Here is a 9,491-nt window from a genome sequence, read left to right on the forward strand (position 1 = left end):
TTCCCCAAGGTTCAGTGCTTGGTCCCCTTCTGTTCTCGATCTACACTCACTCCCTTGGTGACCTCATTCGCTCCCACGGCTTCAACTATCATCTCTATGCTGATGACACCCAGATCTACATCTCTGCCCCTGCTCTCTCCCCCTCTCTCCAGGCTCGCATCTCCTCCTGCCTTCAGGACATCTCCATCTGGATGTCTGCCCGCCACCTAAAGCTCAACATGTCGAAGACTGAACTCCTTGTCTTCCCTCCCAAACCCTGCCCTCTCCCTGACTTTCCAATCACTGGTGACGGCACTACCATCCTTCCCGTCTCCCAAGCCCACAACCTTGGTGTCATCCTCGACTCCGCTCTCTCATTCACCCCTCACATCCAAGCCGTCACCAAAACCTGCCGGTCTCAGCTCCGCAACATTGCCAAGATCCGCCTTTTCCTCTCCATCCAAACTGCTACCCTGCTCATTCAAGCTCTCATCCTATCCCGTCTGGACTACTGCATCAGCCTTCTCTCTGATCTTCCATCCTTGTGTCTCTCCCCACTTCAATCCATAGTTCATGCTGTTGCCCGGATTGTCTTTGTCCAGAAACGCTCTGGGCATGTTACTCCCCTCCTCAAAAATCTTCAGTGGCTACCAATCAATCTGCACATCAGGCAGAAACTCCTCACCCTGGGCTTCAAGGCTCTCCATCACCTCGCCCCCTCCTACCTCACCTCCCTTCTCTCCTTCTCCAGCCCAGCCCGCACCCTCCGCTCCTCTGCCACTAATCTCCTCACCGTGCCTCGTTCTCGCCTTTCCCACCATCGACCCCCGGCCCACGTCATCCCCCGGGCCTGGAATGTCCTCCCTCTGCCCATCCACCAAGCTAGCTCTCTTCCTCCCTTCAAGGCCCTACTGAGAGCTCACCTCCTCCAGGAGGCCTTCCCAGACTGACCTCCTTCCTTCCTCTCCCTCTTGTCCCCCTCTCCATCCCCCCATCTTACCTCCTTCCCTTCCCCACAGCACCTGTGTATATGTATATATGTTTGTACATATTTATTACTCTATTTATTTACTTTACTTGTACATATCTATTCTATTTATTTTATTTTGTTAGTATGTTTGGTTTTGTTCTCTGTCTCCCCCTTCTAGACTGTGAGCCCACTGTTGGGTACGGACTGTCTCCATATGTTGACAACTTGTACTTCCCAAGCGCTTAGTACAGTGCTCTGCACACAGTAGGCGCTCAATAAATACAATTGATTGATTGATTGATTGATTATGGAGTCTGTTGAAATGCCTGACCAAAAAAGCTCAATTCCCTTTCCTTGAGAGCTTCTTTTTTGAGTGTCATTTCTATGAAACAGGGATCGAATCCCATTTTACAAGGGAGGAAACTTAAAAGTGAAGTGAGTTGCCCAAGGTCACCCAGCAGACAAGTGGCAGAGCCAGGATCAGAACCCAGGGCTTCTGACGTCCAGACCCGGCTCTTTCCATTGTGTCTTGCTGCTCCATCATCATCAACACTTTCCTCTACGTAATCACCTGAGGGAAAGGAGATCCGGGAGGGCACCCCAGATCTTGCCCTGCCATCTTCGCTTTCATCAAGACTTTGATTGTTGCCTCCACGGTGGTATCTCAATATTTCCTACTTTTTCACTGTTGATTTCCTTGAGCATTATTGATTTCCAGACAGTTTTCTCCACTCAGCTGACACTCTTTCAAAGCCTGCTTTCTTAAAGGCCAACATTTTCTCTGCTCTAGTTCCTTGTCAAACAAATTGAGAGAAAGCAGAATGCACTCCTAACTAGCTGGTGTAAAAAGGCAGCCAGGCTTCAGGGAGATAAAGTGGGCAAGATTAAAAAATAGCACATTGCACCACATCTCTGTTGTCCAGAATTACAGCCCTGTTGTTGGTCAGGGGGAAAGAGTCTGGAAAGGCTCTGGAAAGGGGAGCTCCCGGTTCTTACCCCGGCCGTATGTGGAGGGGCCAGGTGGTTGGCGGAAACGGTTTCTGGGGGCAGATAGACTCCTCCTGGGACGATGCGCAAAGTGGACGGGCCCGGCGGGAATCTGGGAAAAACTGTTGGGTCCCGTGGCCCGGGCGGCCACTTACAGGACACTATGGCACTGTGCTGCAGGCAATTTGGCCTTGATGGCCCCCAGACCTTCCCTTCCCTCTGCCCATCATCATAGTGTGGAATGAACACTCCAAATCAAACCTCACCAAATTCCTCTCATTGTGAAGACAACCAAAACTTGCCAGAGGGCTGAATCAGACCACTTGTCGGGCACGTTCTCACTCAGCAAATGAGCTGGATGATAATGATGATTATGGTATGTACTGAACCTTTGCTTGGTGTGCTCTTCATATCATGCATGTGCTGCTCAGGGGCACTCTCTCCCATGCTGGGTCCTGGAAAATATAATCAGGCACCTTTTCCATTTCCTCAACATTCTTGGGATAGCACTGATCAATCGATCCATCATTTAATTGATGGTATCTATTGAGCTCTTATTATGTGCCGAGCACTGTACTTAGTGCATGGGAGGGTACAGTATAACAGATTTGGTGGACACTTTCCCTGTCCATAGCGAGCTGGCGGTCCACAGGGGGAGACAGATCAATCAATCGATCAATCAGTGGTATTTATTGAGCACTGCACTAAGCTCTCGAGAGATCAAATAATCAATGAATCATTTATTGAGCACTTACTATGTGCAGAGAACTGTACTAAACACTTAGGAGAGCGATTAATCAATGAATGGAATTCATTGAGCACTTACTATGTGCAGAGCACTATGTGAACCAAGCACTTGGGAGAGCACTACAGCGGAATTTGTGGACACATTCCTTGTCTATATAAAGAGCTTAGAGGCTATAGGGGGAGACAGATCAAGCAATCAATCAACCAATCATTCATATTTATTGAGCACTTACTGTGTGCAGAGCACTGTACTAAGCACTGGAGTAAAATATGATGCTCTGCACACAGTAACCGTTCAGTGAGTACCACTGATTGATCAATTGATCGATTGATCATCTACTAGGCCAGACATAATGCCCCTCTTGCTTTACTAATCAATCAAGCAACGAATTTCATGAAAACCCCACTGAGCCTAAAGCACATAGAAGAACACGTCAGAGCAGAGTAGAACTACAACACATATTTCGTGCCCCTCAGGAGCTCCTAATCTATTAGGGGTAGACAGAGAGACCAACGGACAGAACTGCTGGGCAAATTGTGGGAGCAGGAGTAAGAGTAAGAATTACATAAGTAGCAGTAAGAAATCTGACAATGTTCTCTTCTTTTTATTAGTGGATGTCCTGGGATGTTTTACAAGGTGAAGCTTTTGAACTGTGAGATTTTTGTAGAATTGTACACTGTATTTTACCCCAAGGTAAAACCAAACACACACACGCACACACACACACACACACACACACACACACACACACACACACACATATATTCATTCAGTCAGTCAGTCATATTTATTGAGCACTTACTGTGTGCAGAGCACTGTACTTGGGAAGTACAAGTTGGCAACATATAGAAATGGTCCCTACCCAACAGCAGGCTTACAGTCTAGAAGGGGGAGACAGACAACAAAACAAAACATATTAACAAAATAAAATAAATAGAATAGTAAATATGTACAAGTAAAATAAATAGAGTAATAAATACGTACAAACATATATACATATATACAGGTGCTGTGGGGAGGGGAAGGAGGTAAGGTGGGGGGAGAGGGGGAGGAGGGGGAGAGGAAGGAGGGGGCTCAGTCTGGGAAGGCCTGGAGAAGGTGAGCTCTCAGTAGGGCTTTAAAGGGAGGAAGAGAGCTAAGTTGGTGGATGTGCGGAGGGAGGGCATTCCAGGCCAGGGGGAGGATGTGGGCTGGGGGTCGATGGCAGGACAGGCGAGAACGAGGCAAAGTGAGGAGGTTAGCGGCATAGGAGTGGAGAGTGCGGGCTGGGGTGTAGAAGGAAAGAAGGGAGGTGAGGTAGAAGGGGGTGAGGTGATGGAGAGCCTTGAAGCTGAGAGTGAGGAGTTTTTGCCTGATGCGTAGGTTGATTGGTAGCCATTGGAGATTTTTGAGGAGGGGCGAAACATGCCCAGAGCATTTCTGCACAAAGACGATCCGGGCAGCAGCATGAAGTATGGATTGAAGTGGGGAGAGACAGGAGGATGAGAGATCAGAGAGGAGGCTGATGCAGTAATCCAGTCAGGATAGGATGAGAGATTGAATGAGCAGGGTAGCGGTTTGGATGGAGAGGAAAGGGCAAATCTTGGCGATGTTGCGGAGGTGAGACCGGCAGGTTTTGGTGATGGATTGGATGTGAGGGATGAATGAGAGAGCGGAGTCGAGGATGACACCAAGGTTGCGGGCTTGTGAGACGGGAAGGATGGTAGTGCTGTTAACAGTGAAGGGAAAGTCAGGGAGAGGGAGGGTTTGGGAGGGAAGATAAGGAGTTCAGTCTTGGACATATTGAGTTTTAGATCAATCAATCAATCCATCAATCAATCGTATTTATTGAGTGCTTACTGTGTGCAGAGCACTGTACTAAGCACTTGGGAAGTACAAGTTGGCAACATATAGAGACAGTCCCTACCCAACAGTGGGCTTACAGTCTAAAAGGGGGAGACGGAGAACAAAACCAAACATACTAACAAAATAAAATAAATAGATATGTACAAGTAAAATAAATAGAGTAATAAATATGTACAAACATATATACATATATACAGGTGCTGTGGGGAAGGGAAGGAGGTAAGATGGGGGATGGAGAGGGGGAGAGGAAGGAAGGGACTCAGTCTGGGAGGCCTCCTGGAGGAGGTGAGCTCTCAGTAGGGCCTTTTAGATGGTGGACAGACATCCATATGGAGATGTCCTGAAAGCAGGAGGAGATACGAGCCTGGAGGGAGGGAGAGAGAGCAGGGGCAGAGATGTAGATTTGGTTGTCATCAGCGTAGAGATGATAGTTGAAGCCGTGGGAGCGAATGAGGTCACTAAGGGAGTAAGTGTAGATAGAGAACAGAAGGGGATCAAGGACTGACCCTTGGGGAACCCCTACAGTAAGGGGATGGGAGGGGGAGGAGGAGCCACAAAAGAGACTGAGAATGAACGGCCGGAGAGATAAGAGGAGAACCAGGAGAGGACAGAGTCTGTGAAGCCAAGGTTGGATAGCGTGTTGAGGAGAAGGGGGTGGTCCACAGTGTCGAAGGCAGCTGAGAGGTCGAGGAGGATTAGGATAGAGTAGGAGCCATTGGATTTGGCAAGCAGGAGGTCATTGGTGACCTTTTAGAGGGCAGTTTCTGTGGAATGTAGGGGATGGAAGCCAGACTGGAGAGGGTCGAGGAGAGAGTTGGTGTTGAGGAATTCGAGGCAGCGCGTGTAGACGACTCATTCAAGGAGTTTGGAAAGGAATGGTAGGAGGGAGATGGGGCAATAACTAGAAGGTGAGATGGGGTCAAGAGAGGGTTTTTTTAGGATGGGAGAGACATGGGCATGTTTGAAGGCAGAGGGGAATGAACCAGTGGAGAGTGAGTGGTTGATGATGGAAGGTAAAGATGGGAGAAGGGATGGAGCGAGAGATTTCATGAGATGAGAGGGAATGGGGTCAGAAGCACAGGTGGCCGGAGTAGCACTTGAGAGGAGGGAGGAGAGCTCCTCTGAGGATACTGCTGGGAAGGATGGGAGAGTAGCAGAGAGTGTTGAGAGCCGGGGGCTTGGAGAAAGAGGGGGAGTGACTTTGGGGAGCTCAGACCTGATGGATTTAATATTATTAATGAAGTAGGAGGCCAGATCGTTGGGGGTGAGGGAAGGAGAAGGGGGAGGAACAGGGGGCTTGAGAAGGTAGTTAAATGTATGGAGGAGCTGACGGGGATGATGGGTATGAGTGTCAATAAGGGAGGAGAAATAGTTTTGTCTGGTGGAGGAGAGGGCAGAGTTGAGGCAGGAAATGATAAACTTGAAGTGAACGAGGTTGGCGTGGTGTTTAGACTTTCGCCAGCAGCGTTCAGCAGCTCGAGCATAAGAGTGAAGGAGGCAGACAGTGGCAATGATCCAGGGCTGTGGGTTAGTGGTACGAGAGCGGCGAAGGGAAAGGGGAGCGAGGGAGTCGATCTGAGTACAGAGGGTAGAGTTGAGAGCAGTAATCTGATCATCAAGATTGGGTAGAGAGGAAAGGGAGGCGAGGTGGGGTGTGAGGTGCTCAGAAAGATGGATGGGGTCGAGAGAGTGGAGTTCTCTGTGAGGTAGTAATATAGATTAACAGGAGAGAGGAGTGTGAGTGAGGAGGCAGGTGAGAAGGTTATGATCAGAGAGAAGGATTTCAGAGTTGGTGAGGGTGGAGATAGTGCAGCGGTAGGAGATGATGAGATCGAGGGTGTGACCAAGTTGGTGAATGGGCGAGGTGGGGCGGAGCAAGAGGTTGGCAGCATCAAGGAGAGATAGAAGGCGGGCGGCACAGGAGTCACCAGGGATATCCATGTGGATGTTGAAGTCTCCAAGGATCAGAGTGGGCATGGAAAAGGAGAGAAGGAAGGTGAGGAAGGGGTCAAAATTGTTAAAGAAGTTGGAGGTGGAGCCTGGGGCACAGTAGATGATGGCTACAAGAATCTGGAGGGGGTGGTAGAGGGGAATAATGTGGGCTTCAAAGGAAGGGAAGAGGGAGGAGGGATAGTGCGAAAGCAACATTGGGGGGTGAGAAGGAAACCGGCATCTCCTCCTTTTCCTGTGAGTCTGGGGGAGTGGGAGAAGAAGAGGCCTCCACTGGTGAGAGCAGCCGAAGAGACCGTGTTGTCTGGAGACACCCATGTTTCAGTTAGGGTGAGGAGGAGTAGAGACCTGGAAAGGAATAGGTCCAGGATTAAAGGGAGCTTACCTTTAAGAGTGGGTTTCCAGAGGCCACACTTGGCAGCAGCTGTGGAGGGAGGGGAGGGAGGGGGAAGGGTGTGAGGGGTGGGGAGGGTTTGGATTGGGATGAGTTGGCGGGGGCCTAGGCGGGGAGGGTGGGAAGAGGGGTGGAGATGGGAAAGGAGAACTGGGATGGGGTGGGGGCAGGGAGGGGGCTGGGAGGGAGGAGTTGAGTGTTGGCGCTGGTATGGAGGGATCCTGGGTAGGTGGTGAGGGGGAGCGGTGGTAATGGGGGAAAGGGAGGGAAAAAGCTGGGTGGGAGAGGGGAAGGGGAAGGTGAGGAATGGGAATGGCAGTTGGGAGCAAGGGAATTGATAGTTCATGGTGAGGTCAGCAGGGTAAATGACATATATAAGCGCTTAGTACAGTGCTCTGCACGCAGTAAGCGCTCAATAAATACGATATATATATATATGTCCAACCAGAGCAAACAGTTTTTCCTTTGTGCTAAGGGCAGGAGGAAGGGGTGCTTTAAAGCTCCAGTGTTTCCCTGATATTGACCTGGATACAAAAGAGCCATCTGAGAGAGAAATAAACAATAAAATAGCCAACTGCCTCTGGAGCATGGGATTCACACTTTTCTGCAAATTTGTGAAGTACAAAGTGATGATCAGGTTAAGGGCCTCCCCATTTAATGAGGCCCTGAACACAGTGTTTTTGGGCAGGTATTTAGATGGCCTTTTGCTGAGAAACCCAAGTCCACTGTGATCTGGGCATCACATCGACTGTACAAGCCTGTCGTCGGCTGCTTGTCTTGCCTTATGCCATCAAGTCGTTTCCTACCCATAGCGACACCACGGACACATAAGCGCTTAGTACAGTGCTCTGCACACAATAAGCGCTCAATAAATACTATTGAATGAATAAATCTCTCCCAGAATGCCCCACTCTCCATCTGCAATCGTTTTGGTAGTGGATGCAGAGAATTCTCTTGGTAAAAATCTGGAATTGGTTTACCATTGCTGCTTTCTGTGCAGTAAACTCGGGTCTGGGCTCTTGACTCTCTCCCATGGTGCTGCTGCCCAGCATGGGTGCGTTTTGACTTGGACCAAATTGCCTTCCACTTGCTAGCCACTGCTCAAGCCAGGAATGGAATGGGTAGACCTCTGCTTAACTCTCCCTCATGTAGTAGAGACTGGTAATAATAATAATAGTAATAACGATGGCATTTATTAAGCGCTTACTAGCAGTGTTCTAAGCACTGGAGAGTTTACAAGGTGATCATGTTGTCCCACGTGGGGCTCACAGTCTTAATCCCCATTTTACAGATGAGGTAACTGAGGCCCAGAGAAGTTAAGTGACTTACCCAAAATCACACAGCTGACAATTGGTGGAGCCGGGATTTGAACCCATGACCTCTGACTCCAAAGCCTGTGCTCTTTCCACTGAGCCACGCTGCTTCTGGAAACTATGACTGGAAACTCTCCAGGTACAACCCTGAGAGGGGTGTGGGCTGCTGGAGCTCAGAAAATCCTTCCGGGCAATGCCACAGGCTGCTCTCTGCCTGCCACGCTGCATCCATTCCTCTGGTGCCCTCCAAGAGGGTTGAAGGGGAGGGTCACTGTGAGGCGGGGGAAGGGTGGGTTAACTGAAAGTCACTTGTCTCATTGCAGAAGGGGCCAGAGCAGCGCACCCGGCCTAGGCCATGAAGAGAGCAGCAGGGCCAGTCCAGTTTATCATGAGCCCGTCTCTGAGGTCCTTCACATACTCATTCATTCATTCATTCAATCGTATTTATTGAGTGCTTACTTTGTGCAGAGCACTAAGCGCTTGCGAAGTACAAGTCAGCAACAGAGACGGTCCCTACCCAACAACGGGCTCACAGTCTAGAAGGGGGAGACAGACAACAAAACAAAGCATGTGGACAGGTGTCAAGTCATCAGAATAAATAGAAGTAAAGCTAGATGCACATCATTAATAAAATAAAGAGAATAGTAAATATGTACACGCAAAATAAATAGAGTAATAAATCTGTACAAACATACAGGTCCTGTAGGGAGAGGAAGGAGGTAGGGTGGGGTGGTTGGGGAGGAGGAGAGGAAAAAGGGGGCTCAGTCTGGGAAGGCCTCCTGGAGGAGGTGAGCTCTCAGTAGGGCTTTGAAGGGAGGAAGAGACCTACCTTGGCGGATGTGCAGAGGAAGGGCATTCCAGGCCAGGGGGAGGATGTGGGTCGGGGGTCGATGGCGGGACAAGCGAGAAAGAGGCCCAGTGAGGAGGTTAGCGGCAGAGGAGTGGAGGGTGTGGGCTGGGCTGTAGAAGGAGAGAAGGGAGGTGAGGTAGGAGGGGGCGAGGTGATGGAGAGCCGTGAAGCCAAGAGTGAGGAGTTTGCTGCGTAGGTTGACTGGTAGTCACTGGAGATTTTTGAGGAAGGGAGTAACATGCCCAGGGGGTTTCTGCACAAAGATGATCTGGGCAGCAGCGTGAAGCATAGACTGACTCAATCAATCAATCGATTGTATGACTCCCCGGAGGCAGCTTAAGAAACACCATGCCCTTTAGCTTACCTGACCTGTTTAGTTTTGAGCTTCCAAGGATCCCCGTCTATGCTTAATATCTCCAATCCGGAGCCAACGACCCTAGTGGAGTCGGGGCTTT

Source organism: Tachyglossus aculeatus, chromosome X1, assembly GCF_015852505.1.
Source record: "Tachyglossus aculeatus isolate mTacAcu1 chromosome X1, mTacAcu1.pri, whole genome shotgun sequence".
In the NCBI taxonomy this organism is placed as follows: Eukaryota; Metazoa; Chordata; class Mammalia; order Monotremata; family Tachyglossidae; genus Tachyglossus; species Tachyglossus aculeatus.